This window comes from Xenopus tropicalis, chromosome 8 (assembly GCF_000004195.4).
Source record: "Xenopus tropicalis strain Nigerian chromosome 8, UCB_Xtro_10.0, whole genome shotgun sequence".
In the NCBI taxonomy this organism is placed as follows: domain Eukaryota; kingdom Metazoa; phylum Chordata; class Amphibia; order Anura; family Pipidae; genus Xenopus; species Xenopus tropicalis.
This window is the reverse complement of record NC_030684.2, coordinates 39,472,571-39,487,526: the sequence shown is the minus strand read 5'-3', so window position 1 is coordinate 39,487,526 and position 14,956 is coordinate 39,472,571. Positions and strand designations below refer to the sequence as shown.

The 14,956-nt window shown below is 41.7% G+C and overlaps 1 pseudogene; it reads right to left on the bottom strand.

The window, feature by feature from the left end:
* LOC105948133 overlaps positions 1–14,956 on the bottom strand; it is a 63,919-nt pseudogene that overhangs the window by 19,692 nt on the left and 29,271 nt on the right.

The following is a 14,956-nucleotide window of genomic DNA, read 5'->3' as shown; positions in this document are numbered from 1 at the left end:
ATCCTATTGGGTTTATTCAATATTTATATGATTTCTAGCAGACATAAGTTATGGAGATCAAAATTACGGAAAGATCCCTTATCCTGAAAAACCCAGGTCCCGAGCATTCTGGATAACAGGTCCTATACCTATATATCAAACAGCACCCTGAGGGCTCTGGCACACGGGGAGATTAGTCATCCCACCCGTGAAAATGTCTTTTTCGGCGATTTCCCGAAATCGCCGCCGCGTGTGCCATCCCACCGGCGACTTACATTTTCGCCGGTGGGATGGCAGGGGGAGGCAACTCGGGGAGATTAGTCGCCCGCGAACAGGGAGTTTTGTCGCAGGCGACTAATCTCCCCGTGTGCCAGAGCCCTGAATGTATGCCCAATCTGGGCTTCTCCTATATATGAAGAGAACAGAATTTGGGTGAAGGATTAACACTGTATATGCTGTAAAATACGGTACTAGCACATTTGTACTTACATGGCAACATGATGCAGCAGGTCAGCACACGTGTGTGCCGGAGGCACGGCTACTCACTTTCCATTGGCTGCTGGATTGGAGCAACAACTTGTTGAACCTGCGGGTAAAAGAAACAGCCACTTTATTTTAAAATTAGTTAATAATAAACAATGAATAAAAACTACAAATATTCTTATTGTGCTCTATGGTCACAAAATCAGATACTTGCTTTAGATTATAGATCCCCGCCAGCCAATGGTTTGTACTTTCCTTTGCAAGAACAAAAAGGAAAAAACTATTTTTTTCAGAATCACATTAGTGCATTGCACATTGTTTTTAAGCACAAAAAAAAAATCTAAATATTCTGAGGATAGTGTTTCTTTATAGCAAATATTGGCAGAGGAAATGGAGGCAACCATACAGGTATGGGACCTGTTATCCAAAATCCTTGGGACCTGGGGTTTTCCGGATAAGGGATCTTTTCGTAATTTGGATCTCCATAACTTGTCTGCTTAAATTAATTTAAATATTGAAAAAAACCCAATAGGATTGTTCTGCCTCCAGTCAGGATTTATTATACCTTAGCTGGGATCAAGTACAAGGCACTGTTTTATTATTACAGAGAAAAAAGAAATCATTTTTAAAAATTAGAATTATTTGCTTACAATGGAGTCTATGGGAGATGGCCTTTCCGTAATTCAGAACTTTCTGGATAACGGGTTCCCGGATATGGGATCCCTTACCTGTACTCACTTTGAAAAGTACCATTGCAACTTATTATTCTGGCTCAGGAAGTTTCTCCCAGTAAGGCAGGAACAAAAATTAAAAAAATCAAGTTCCTTATGATGCATTACCTGAAATGCTACAATGCCTCACACCATACAAACCTGCCATAGTATCAAATGAGAACCTGCTTATATTAATTGAGTGGCCCATTTATATCTGTGGTACTAGATATAGATAGATAGATACATTACATAAATTAAATTGCCTTCCTAAAGTGCCAGTCCGGTACAATCAGGTAGGGGCAGGGATCGGGTCCAGGCTGGCAGGGCCCACCGGGTTTTTCCCAGTGCCCACCGGCCCAGTCTGACCCTGCCAACCAGTGCCACTCGGGCAGTGAGTGAGTAAAATCCAGTCCACAATATTTTTACTGAGATATTTTGATCCTGGTGACTGATATAAATGCCCTGGTCAGGAGATACTTATCCCCAAAAAAGCCACCGTGCGGTGAAGTGTCAGCCTTTGAAAAATATGGCCGGTGAATAATTAGGACCACCATATGGTGTTTCCCTTAACGTAGTATGGTGGCTTGACAATGTTATGACTATAATTTTGTAACTAAAAACCCCTGCTTTTGTTAATACAGGTAGGGGATCCGTCATCTGGAAACCCCTTATACGGAAAGGCAATCTCTCATAGACTCCATTACAAGCAAATAATTCTAGTTTTTCAAAAGGATTTCCTTTTCATCTGTAAAAATAAAACAGTAGCTTGTACTTGATCCCAACTAAGATAATACTCAGTCCTTATTGGAGGCAAAACAATCCTGTTTTATTAAATATTTAAATGATTTTCAGCAGACTTAAGGTATGGAGATCCAAATTACGGAAAGATCCCTTATCCGGAAAACCCCAGGTCCTGAGCATTCTGGATAACAGGTCCCATACCTGCCCTTGCATAGATACTTAGATACAGGGAAAGTGCATTGATAAATCCCCTCTTCATTTGTATGGGTCTCTTAAGGGGGCCATACCCCTTGAGGTGAACAATATCAGATTGATCCGATCGCTTGGCCCTTAATGATTGGATCACATTGCCGGGATAGAGGCCTTCGGGACGAGGGTTTTTAAACCTGCCCAATCACCATCTGGCTGATTTTTGGCCACATTTTAGTCAGGTAGACCTGTCAGGGGGCCCCATAACAGACTATTAAATTGCCGGACTGCCAGCAGCTTTTATCGGCAAGTGTACGGCCTCCTTAAGACAGGCCCCAATAAATGTATTGTTCCATTTGGTTTTCATATATGGCACAGGCTGTGTGAGCTCAATGATATGTAACAGAATAGTACTGGTATCTCTGTATCACAGCACACTGCACAGTCAGGGATTTTTTTAAGTTAAAAAAAACCTGAAATTTGGCTTTTTGGTGTATTTTTTTCTACTTACTTTATCTCACAACAGAAGCAGTATTGGGCACAATCTCTATATTAGAATACTGGGTGTCACTATATTACAGTGCAATTCACATTCCTGTAACTCACAACATTCCAAAATAAAAAAAGGTGAATGTTCTAGTCCCAAATCTGCCTCTGCCGCACCCCTTCTTGCCCAATCCACACAAACCCTGCCCACATATTGGGAAAGGCCCAACCCTCCTGGTAACCAACAAGGTGGATTATCTTGGCCTTATGTGGAAAACTGAGAGGTGCGGGATCTGTATATCATCACACAGAAGTGCACTCCTAAGGGCCTATTTGTTGTGCTGTGTAAAACAATATTCACCGGAAAAACGGTTTAAAAAGTAAAATAAATGGTGAATTTATCAAGGTGTGTTTTATTTTCCAAACACCATTTTGACACAGTTACTTCCAGCGGATATCACTCTAAGAAAAATGTGTAAAAAGAGGTAAAGGGGGTCCTGCCCAAAAGAGCTTATATAGAGAAATCCGCATAATGGGATTTCTCTGTATAACATCATATCCACTATATCAAATCATAGTGGGGTAGCCCTGTATATTAGCATATTGGGGTGTCCCTGTATAACAGCACATTGGGCACTCTGTATATTAGCATATTGGGGTGTCCCTGTATAACAGCACATTGGCACTCTGTATATTAGCATATTGGGGTGTCCCTGTATAACAGCACATTGGCACTCTGTATATTAGTATATTGGGGTGTCCCTTTATAACAGCACATTGGCACTCTGTATATTAGCATATTGGGGTGTCCCTGTATAACAGCACATTGGGCACTCTGTATATTAGCATACTGGGGTGTCCCTGTATAGCAGCACATTGGGCACTCTGTATATTACCATATTGGGGTGTCCCTGTATAACAGCACATTGGCACTCTGTATATTAGCATATTGGGGTGTCCCTGTATAACAGCACATTAGCACTCTGTATATTAGCATATTGGGGTGTCCCTGTATAACAGCACATTGGCACTCTGTATATTAGCATATTGGGGTGTCCCTGTATAACAGCACATTAGCACTCTGTATATTAGCATATTGGGGTGTCCCTGTATAACAGCACATTGGGCACTCTGTATATTACCATATTGGGGTGTCCCTGTATAACAGCACATTGGGCACTCTGTATATTAGTATATTGGGGTGACTCTGTATAACAGCACATTGGGCACTCTGTATATTAGCATATTGGGGTGACCCTGTATAACGGCACATTGGGCACTCTGTATATTAGCATATTGGGGTGTCCCTCTATAACAGCACATTGGGCACTCTGTATATTAGCATATTGGGGTGTCCCTGTATAACGGCACATTGGGCACTCTGTATATTAGCATATTGGGGTGACTCTGTATAACAGCACATTGGGCACTCTGTATATTAGCATATTGGGGTGTCCCTGTATAACAGCACATTGGCACTCTGTATATTAGCATATTGGGGTGTCCCTGTATAACACCGTATTGGGCACTCTGTATATTAGCATATTGGGGTGACTCTGTATAACAGCACATTGGGCACTCTGTATATTAGCATATTGGGGTGTCCCTGTATAACAGCCCATTGGCACTCTGTATATTAGCATATTGGGGTGACTCTGTATAACGGCACATTGGCACTCTGTATATTAGCATATTGGGGTGTCCCTGTATAAACCCGCATTGGGCACTCTGTATATTAGCATATTGGGGTGTCCCTGTATAACAGTACATTGGGAACTCTGTATCAGAAGCAATATCGGCATAGTTGTGGCAAAAACATTTTCAAAGATTTGGTGAGATAAAAATATGGGATAAATGTGGGACAGTTAGCACTCAGCTACACAGCGAGCATATATACCCTGACATATATCTGCTGTCACTTTATGGCAAACTATTTGTAAATTCAAAAGCTATATAGAGATCATTTTTGCATTACATAAGCTTCAGTATCAGATTTTCTGAAAGCTACAGAGCTTTATTCACATATAAGAGAGGAGGCTGAAGTACAAGGCAAGGCACTAGAAATAAAGGAGAAGTTAAGTGACAGAGCAACTCATGGATTTGTACTTCAGATTCAGCCAATCAGCTGTTTACATGCCCAGCCAATCAGGGAAGAGCAGAGGTGACTTGTGGATAACTGAGCCTTGATCCCAACAGTCTTTTGTGACAGTTGGTGAGAGAGGAGCAAAATGATGGAGATTCTGAGCGTTGGCATGCGAAAAAGAAGAAGAGAAGAAGAAGAAGAGAAAGAAGAGGAGATCATTTCCCCTGGGTGCAGCCCTGAATTCAAAAGGGCCAAGCCCCAGGGTGATCTGCGTGGGACCAGCACCCCTACAGCTGAGGAACCGGTGCCAGAGGGGGAGCCATGGAACACCCTGACCAACCTGGCTGATGCCCTGCAGACCTTCAGGGAGTATGGAGAGGAGTGTTACCTCTATAAAAAAGGCCTGGAGGGAGGTTATCAGCTGGAAAATTTCCTAGAAAATCAGAAGGAAATAAATCCAACATCCTGGAACCACATCACCACCCTAATGATTAATGTGCACAGGTACCTGAGATTGGACTTTCAGACCCTGTGCCTGGGTATCAACTTCCTGGAGCGGTATGTGTCCTGCACTCCTACTGACCCCGACACCCTAACAAGAGCGGGAGCCACTTGCCTCTACATGGCTTACAAAGTGGCTGAATTAAGGTACCCCCTCCCCCCCAAGCTCTTCCTACCTCTGTTTGACTACAGAATGACACCAGCTGAAATGCGTCACCTGGAGAGAACCATCCTAAGGAAGTTGCTGTTTCGCCTGGGGGTACCAACCATCGATTTCTTTTTGGAGCACTTCTCCCTGTTAAGACTGACCAACCAGGAGGAGTGTTCCCCTGCCCAGCTCACAAGAGCAGCCAAAGCTCTAACAGCTGCCCGAGGCATCGCAGCACTGTGCCTGAACCAACATCAAGACTTCTACATGCACCAACCATCTCTCATGGCACTGTGCTGCCTCAATGTGGCAGACAAATTGTTTCATTACAACAACCCTGTCAAAGTGGCCCCCACTGACTACCCAGAACACCAAATTGAGGAGTGCATGGAAAAGATCTGCCATCTAGTTACTATAGGCCACTACTTTTTACATCCGCTGCTGCCAGGAGTTTATCCAGAAATATTTCCAGCTTTTAATCCTCCCACCACAAGGCCTGCAGCAACACCTAAGGATATAAATTCTCCTGGAGTAAGAACACCAGAACAGGAGAGGGGCCAACATCTACCTGAAGGCAGAGAGAGAACACCAGAGGTGGCAACAACATCCAGGGACACAGCAGGTTCCCAGCACGTAGAGATGGCAGAAAGATCCAGCCATTCTCAGGACATGGAAGGGGCCGGTTATGTGCTATATATGCACCCCTACATGCCAACACCTCCATACTGGCACCCATACATGCCCCCAGTTCCCTACTGGCACCCATACATGCCCCCTGTTTCCTACTGGCACCCATACATGCATTCACTGCCATATGGATACCCATTTCCCTACTGGTAGACACACAGACACACACTGAGGCCTACATACCCATACGGCTTACCATTTAATACAAGTGCCAGTATTGGGGATCACTATTTCTGGTAAGACCATGGGTGAAGTGCAATTTGCCTTTCCATCCATCTATAGTGACATTGAGCCCATGCCATCCAAGTCATGATTGTATTAGAATGCATTCATGCTCATTTAATCTCACAGATACAGACAGACATTTCCAAACTGACAGATCCTCACATTACGTACTGATGACTGATATTAAACTCACAGCTTTAGTTTTTACCAAAAACCAAGAACATGTTTCCCTACAGACAGACATCAGGACTAGAAAGCGGTGTATTGATCCTGGGAGTAATTCCGATTGCCATTTAGGAGTCAGAAAGGAATTTTTGCCTCTAGTGAAGCAGATTGGCCCAAGCTTCTCTCTAGGTTTTTTGCCTTTCTTGGGATCAAACAGCCCTATGTGGTGGGGTTACCAGACCCTCTGGTGATGGGAGGACACGTATAGAAGGTGCATTTATATTGCAGCGTGCAGCTCTTTCTATATGTGCCCTCTGATTTCCAGTGATCTGATAACCCTACAGTCAGCATCACATTTCATAAATTATAGTTTTAATAAAGCTGTCATCTTCACAGATTTAACATAAAGTTGTTGTCTGCGTCATTATTAATGGGTTCTGAGTACTACAGGATAAAGTTAGATTTAATATACTGAAACATACAGGGAGAAGGAGTATGAGACTGGATAAAATGAGGAATGAAGAAATAATCAAACACATAATGATCATAATATCACAGTCTGTGTTTGTACATTTTTCAAGCTGTTGTCTCTGCGCTCCAGTAGGATATTCCCTGTATGTATAGTTTTAGGCCAATGTGTGTGTATAAAAGCTAAAATTATCTGTGAGGGGTTGCCATGCAGCCATTTCTTTCTGTATGCAGGACAGTACCCAGAATGCATGAAAGCCAATGCAAAGGCTTCCATAGGTGCCAATGCCATGATGGTTCCCCTATCTGCCAGTTTCCGGCACTTGTAGGCCACCTGCAGAAGGGAACTCGGCAGTAAAGGACATCCAATAGGACAAGGAAAGCCTGCTTTACTGGGCAGTGCCAAAATGTTGGGAACTCCTCCCCCCTGGGAAAGAAATCCCTACATTTTTCATTGGCTGGTGCTCCTCTTCTGAAAAAACTGCCCAAGCTCCGCACCAGCATTTACTTGCCTTCTATTTGTCCACACACGAGCTTGGGCATATGTGCCTGCGCACTTTCCGGGATTATGTATGTGTACTATTGATATAGAACAACAAATTTGCAAACAGGGATCATTACTTTAATAGAAAGCACAGTTATATTACAGGTATGGCATCCCTTATCCAGAAACCCATTATCCAGAAAGGTCCGAATTAAGGAAAGGCCATCTTCCATAGACTCCATTATAAGAAAATAATTGTAATTTTTAAAAATGATTTCCTTTTTATCTGTAATAATAAAACAGTACCTTGTACTTGATCCCAACTAAGATATAGTTAATCCTTATTGGAGGCAAAACCATCCTATTGGGTTTATTCAATATTTATATGATTTTTAGCAAACATAAGTTATGGAGATCCAAATTACGGAAAGATCCCTTATCCGGAAAAACCCAGGTCCCGAGCATTCTGGATAACAGGTCCTATACCTGTATATCAAACAGCACCTTGAATGTATGCCCAATCTGGGCTTCTCCGAAGGGAACAGAATTTGGGTGAAGGATTAACACTGTATATGCTGTAAAATACGGTACTAGCACATTTGTACTTACATGGCAACATGATGCAGCAGATCAGCACACGTGTGTGCCGGAGGCACGGCTACTCACTTTCCATTGGCTGCTGGATTGGAGCAACAACTTGTTGAACCTGCGGGTAAAAGAAACAGCCACTTTATTTTAAAATTAGTTAATAAACAATGAATATAAATAAAAAATATACTTATTGTGCTCTATGGTCACAAAATCAGAAACTTGCTTTAGATTATAGATCCCCACCAGCCAATGGTCTGTACTTTCCATTGCAAGAACAAAAAGGAAAAAACAATTCTTTTCAGAATCACTTTAGAGCATTACACATTAATTTTGAGCAAAAAAAAAAAATCAACATTTTCTGAGGATAGTGTTTCTTTATAGCAAATATTGGCAGAGTATATGGAGGCACCTATATATATATATATATATATTTGTGTGTGTAATTTATAGTATGAATATTCAGTAGGGACATTTGAATTGGTGATTTGATACCATCCAGCCCTTTACAATAGATGCCCTTTTGTGTTTTTTGGACCTACTAAAAAGTAAATAATTAGAGAGTTTATTATATAATAATATTTAAACATATTTATCATATCCCATATTAATCATCTCTTCTACATTGTAAACAACCCCAACTTGGCCAGTCTTCTCCCTAAAAGACTTTTCATACCCTTTATCTGCTTAATAATATGCTGTATAAGCAAAACAGCACGGCATATTCTAGATGGGCCTTACTGGCGCTCAGAAAAGTGGACCCCTTCCTCCTGCGAATCTATGCAAAATCTTGTTGAAAGTGAGTCTGAATAAATCAGAAATAGAGGCCTGGCTTAAACTAAACTAAGCTCTGTAAGTACTTTAGGGTGTGTTCTAATACTTTAACATCCATTTTGAGTAAACCTTTATGTAAATTATCCTGTGTCAACCACTCACTAGATTAAATGGAGCCAGCTGAGCCATAAAGAATAGGTCTGAAAACTCTGACTCCTCTATTGTATACATTGAAGGAGACAACTGATTGAATTACATTTTTTTCTAGAAACCTTGGGAGAAGTGATGGTAAAATAAATAACCTGCTACCTGGGAAGATGCATCTCATCATCAATGCACTGTCCCCTGGCACTTTCTTCTAGCTGCCATGCCACTATCTTTTTCTACTTTTCCAGGAATCCCCTGGGCACAGGAGAAGACGTTCTGTACTACGAATGCCCTCAGCCAAGGTGGCATGAGGAATACATGGAAAAGTGAAAAAAGATGGCGGTGTGGCCCTCATAAAAAAGTTTCTCAGCCAGATGCCTATGTTAAAGAAGAAGAGCATCAGTCAAGGGAAGCAGGTTAGCAATTAGAATCACTGGGGGTATCCAACAAATTGGCACCCCCCCCAAAATATTTTACCTCTTCTTCTGCTTTAATAGACACCAAACCTATAGTAGGCACTCACCTCTGAGTGTGTGTTTAGTTTAATGCTTCACACTGGAAGGCAATGCAAGTGTTAACTGAGTTCTGCCCTGCAGATCTGTACCCAGGGACACATACACCAATGCTAAATGCAGAAAAAATGTATCATATTTGCCCGGTACTGCATTCAACCCTGGTGCCTGCTTAATAACAGAAAAAACTGTTTCATACATATATTTATATATAGCAAAAAAAGGGAAAGTTGTGCTCAACCACTAAATTTTAAACCATTAGGCGGGGGTGCAATGAGGTTGTGACCACAAAATACATAGAAACAACAACAAGAGATCCTCTGCACTCACCCATTATCAATATATAGGACATTAAGACATATATATTGATAATGGGTGAGTGCAGAGGATCTCTTGTTGTTGTTTCTATATATATATATATATATATATATACACTTTTCCATGAATTACAGAATGAATGCTGCAATGTTCAAAGCTTCCAGTCGCTTTATGAACTTGATCAAACTGCCTGTTCCTTGTTCTGCTTTACCAATTAATTTCTTCACAAACTGCGTATAACAATCCCGGCAGTTCCCTTCTCGCTCCGCTAAGCAAACTTTGCCAGCGAAGTTAGTTTTTACAAAACGGAATATAAAAGGCAGAGACATCAATTAATTCCAGGTCATTAGTGAGATAATAAAATCCAAGTCCTGAAATGTTTAACACCCTCCTCCATATTAAAGGGAAAAAGGCAATTCAATGTTTAGAATTGGAATAGTTATGTGTGATTTACCCTATTTAGGATAGGGAACATCTTACTTGGCATAAATAATCTGCTGATCATATTATGTGTTGTAATATTATGTGATAAAAAGATAAATTTAATCTCTTGGGTCCACTATCCAGAGGCAGGCCAAGCCAGCCAGGCACCCTAGGCAGCCACCACGATGCCCCCCATCATGGTGGCTGCCTAGGGTGCCTGGCTGGCTCGGCCTGCCTCTGGATAGAGCAGGGGCAGACTAGGGCTGGACTAGGGGTAGGCAGAAGAAATACCTGCCTAGGCCCCCCCATTGTTGCATTCACACAGGTGCCATTAAAATCCTGAATGAGTCCAAGAACTCATGTGTTTTCTGCCTTTGTCTTACCTGAAAACAATAATCAAATTATCATAAATATACCCGTGTATTTTGGTGTTGGAAAAGGGCCCTGCACACACATGAGCTTAGGCAACATTGAAACAGTTTGTTTAATAAAGCCACATACCTGTAGCCCTATTTCACTAACTAAGCACACAAACCCAGGCAACTGCCATTCAAATACATGGCAAGAGATACCTATTGCACTGACAAAATGCTCCTAACTGCATACAATTGCCCTTAGGTTTGTGTCACTATAAGGCTTATGCCGCAGGTGGCAAATTTTCTGCCTTCATATAAACCCAAATTCAAAATCCACCCCTACATTTAAATCCGCGCTATTGTGTGCCTGCACCTGAGCCACTGTATCGTTCTGGGTACAGGAACATGGAGTGGATTTCAGCTACAATGTGCATACTCACACATTTCAGGGCTGAAACCCACTCCAACATGGTGGCTCGGTGTGCAGATACAGACTTTATACTTAACAGAGACTTTAAGTGGCCAGAAAAATATCATATCCTTCAAGTAAGAAGGCCTAATCGTACTCTGTCACAAGAATGGGGCTATCAGAGGGAAAATTTTGGTCTGACATTTGCCTTCTCATTCTACTCTCCCTAGCATAATCTTCTATAAAATAAACCCCATCAATAGTACTTTAGTTTAAAAATAAGAATAACTGGTTGCCTAATATGCACTTGGGGGTTTTCATTTCATTGACTGACTGATATTGCCCTAGTCTGTCCAGGAACACCCAAGATGAAATCTTCACCTGATTAGCAATGACAATCTATGTGCCCTTTCCAATGCTTCTTGCACAAAAACTTTACATCTTTTTATTTATCAGTGAGATCCAGTTGTATTGTACACAAGCTGTTGCAGCTGAGCCAACATTGTGCACCTCCTTACAGATAATCATTTTTTTTTTATTTCCATTATTTTAATAAGATTGTGTTTAATACTGTGATTGCCCTTTCCATTTGCCCACCTCAATTTTACCAGTAAGGAGTGCCAGAGGGTATGCAGATTCATCGGTTTCTAAATGTAATCAGCACAGTCTGGCTGTAGGTCATTTGAAATCCTTGTTGGCTGTGCCTTATGCTTATTGCATTCATCTCCACATCACATTCATCTCTACGGATGTATTTAAAAAAAAAATGAAATTTAGAAATTGTTTCACTGTTCTTTCATACTTTCTTTTTGTGCATGTCACTTGAACTGATTGCTTTTATTTATATGACAAGATTAAGGGCTCATTTACTACAACATAAATGCATTTACTCAAAATGCAATATTTATAACTGGCATTCCAGCCCAACTGAGCCACAAAGTATGTGTCTGGCACTTGTTGCTCCCCATTTGTTAATTGCCACTTTGGTAAATGAGGTGCAATTTGCCAACGTGAGCATTCTTATAGGCGGAGGGTGACTTTTTTGTTTGGGGAGACTAAAAATGGGCCATACATAGACTTACCTAAAGCTAATGTGACACTTAGTTGGGAGGTTCATTTTTACACCAGCAGCGATTCCACTACCTCTTGCAGTTCCCACTGACTTCCAGGGATACAGTGCAAAAGTACAGGTAGGAGTGCTTTTTTTCACCCTAAAATGCTTAAGATGTAAAAGTATACATACATGCACTTATGTGAGGGGTTCTCCATCCATTTATGTTTGGGATCAGTTAGCTTAAATGTGTTGTAGGTAGATTTATAGAGAGAAAGGCAGTGGCTACTGATATCCCAGGCACATTATATACAGTGAGATGCAGTCTATATTTACAAAACCAGCACATTATATGCAGTGAGATGGTGGGTACTGATGGCAGATATTCAGGCCCTCGCATTATAACACTGGCACTGATACACATTGGTTCAACTAGAAATGAACAAAACAGTTACAAAAGTAATGAAAAATAAAAATTAAGTGCAAAAAAACAACAACAACAAATATATAAAAGCACAATCAACTTTTTCGGGGGAAAGAGTTAATTTAGGACTGGAGCAAAGGTGATAGGGATATAGATGCCAGATGATGGAAAAAAAATATTTACATTTTGGCTAGTAATTCAGTCTTTAGAACATATGTAGTATAGTACCAGTGGGAGTGGGAGGATGATACAGTATAGCACCAGTGGGAGTGGGAGGATGATACAGTATAGAACCAGTGGGAGGATGATACAGTATAGCACCAGTGGGAGGATGATACAGTATAGCACCAGTGGGAGGATGATACAGTATAGTACCAGTGGGAGTGGGAGGATGATACAGTATAGCACCAGTGGGAGTGGGAGGATGATACAGTATAGCACCAGTGGGAGTGGGAGGATGATACAGTATAGAACCAGTGGGAGGATGATACAGTATAGCACCAGTGGGAGTGGGAGGATGATACAGTATAGCACCAGTGGGAGTGGGAGGATACAGTATAGCACCAGTGGGAGTGGGAGGATGATACAGTATAGAACCAGTGGGAGGATGATACAGTATAGTACCAGTGGGAGTGGGAGGATGATACAGTATAGCACCTGTGTGAGTGGGAGGATGATACAGTATAGCACCAGTGGGAGTGGGAGGATACAGTATAGCACCAGTGGGAGGATGATACAGTATAGTACCAGTGGGAGGATGATACAGTATAGTACCAGTGGGAGTGGGAGGATGATACAGTATAGCACCTGTGGGAGTGGGAGGATGATACAGTATAGCACCAGTGGGAGGATGATACAGTATAGCACCAGTGGGAGGATGATACAGTATAGCACCAGTGGGAGTGGGAGGATACAGTATAGCACCAGTGGGAGTGGGAGGATGATACAGTATAGAACCAGTGGGAGGATGATACAGTATAGTACCAGTGGGAGTGGGAGGATGATACAGTATAGCACCTGTGTGAGTGGGAGGATGATACAGTATAGCACCAGTGGGAGTGGGAGGATGATACAGTATAGTACCTGTGGGAGTGGGAGGATGATATAGTATAGTACCTGTGGGAGTGGGAGGATGATACAGTATAGCACCAGTGGGAGTATGATACAGTATAGAACCAGTGGGAGTTTGATACAGTATAGCACCTGTGGGAGTGGGAGGATGATACAGTATAGTAACTGTGGGAGTGGGAGGATGATATGTGAAATATGTGAGTTTGAACAGAAAATAAAAACCTGCCATAGCCTAAAGCTGGCAACACACGTGGCGATTTATTGATCTTTCGTGCGACCGCCGGTCGCACGAAAGATCAATAAATCGCCGATTTGCCATACACGCACCGAATATCGTACGAAACAAGGTTTTGTACGATATTATCAGTGCGTGTATGGCCAGCTTAAATGTCCACACCTTGCTCTGTTTCCATTCCTGTATCTAACCAAGGTCCATCTGTTTCTATCAGTTACTATTCCAGACACAGAATCCCAGGTATTTTTTCCTTGCAAGGTTCACTGCAACTACAGGTTCAATTAAGGATTTCAATCTTTGAATACTGAAAAAGAGAAATATCTCCAGAGGAAGAGCCCCCAGATATGAAACTGGCAGAAGGAAACCAGAAATTCTCTGACAGTGCCCAAGGATAGTCCTGATGCTTGTTTTAAAAACTGTTCAATAAAAGCAGAGTCGTCTGTTAAAGAGAAATGTCTCTATACAAATGCACAAAGGAGACAAACAACCTGTCAGCTATCATCACCCATGGTACAGAGATTAAGTATACAGTCTTTTGGTAAATCTATAAAGTGTACTCCCACAGGTACATGCACTAATATTTAGGCTCAGTGAGAGTTTTGGGAGCGTTAGGATAAAGCCAGACTCTTCACTCCTCCTGATTTTCCTACTTCCATGTACAGGAGACCAAAACTGCACTTTACTTTCAAGAAAAAACATTTTTAAATCAAATACAGAAGCAGAATACAAAGTGAGGCATGAAAAAGACAGAGACTCCTCCCTATCCAAACTTTATATTTTATGGATGCTAGGTTTAATATTTGATCAGTAGTATGTCTCTTTGAATCAGGGCTGCCTAAAACCGAATGCAGCTGTCTAACTAAGGGCCCCCTGGCCAGATATATTCCTCCAGGGTTATTATAACCAGGCAGGTACAGAAGTATCTGTATGACATTATTTTCATATAATACAGCCAACATAGGTAGTATATGAAATAATGACCCCACTTTACTGAAAGGTTGACAGCACTACTTTGGCAGCATTGCGGCTCATTGAATAACACTACTGCTTTGCAGCACTGGGGTCCTGAGTTCACTTCTAGGTAGAACGCTATCTGCAAGGAGTTACTATGTTCTCCCCAAGTCTGCAGGGGTTTCTTCCCACAATGTACAGGCAGGCTTAACTGTGTGTGAATGTGATAGGTTCCTTACCTGTACTAGAGCAGGGACTGAAGTATTGTCTCTGTAAAGTATTTTAGAAATGTGTTGTCGCTATATAAGTACCATGATAAAAATGAATAAAATCTGTTAATCCAAA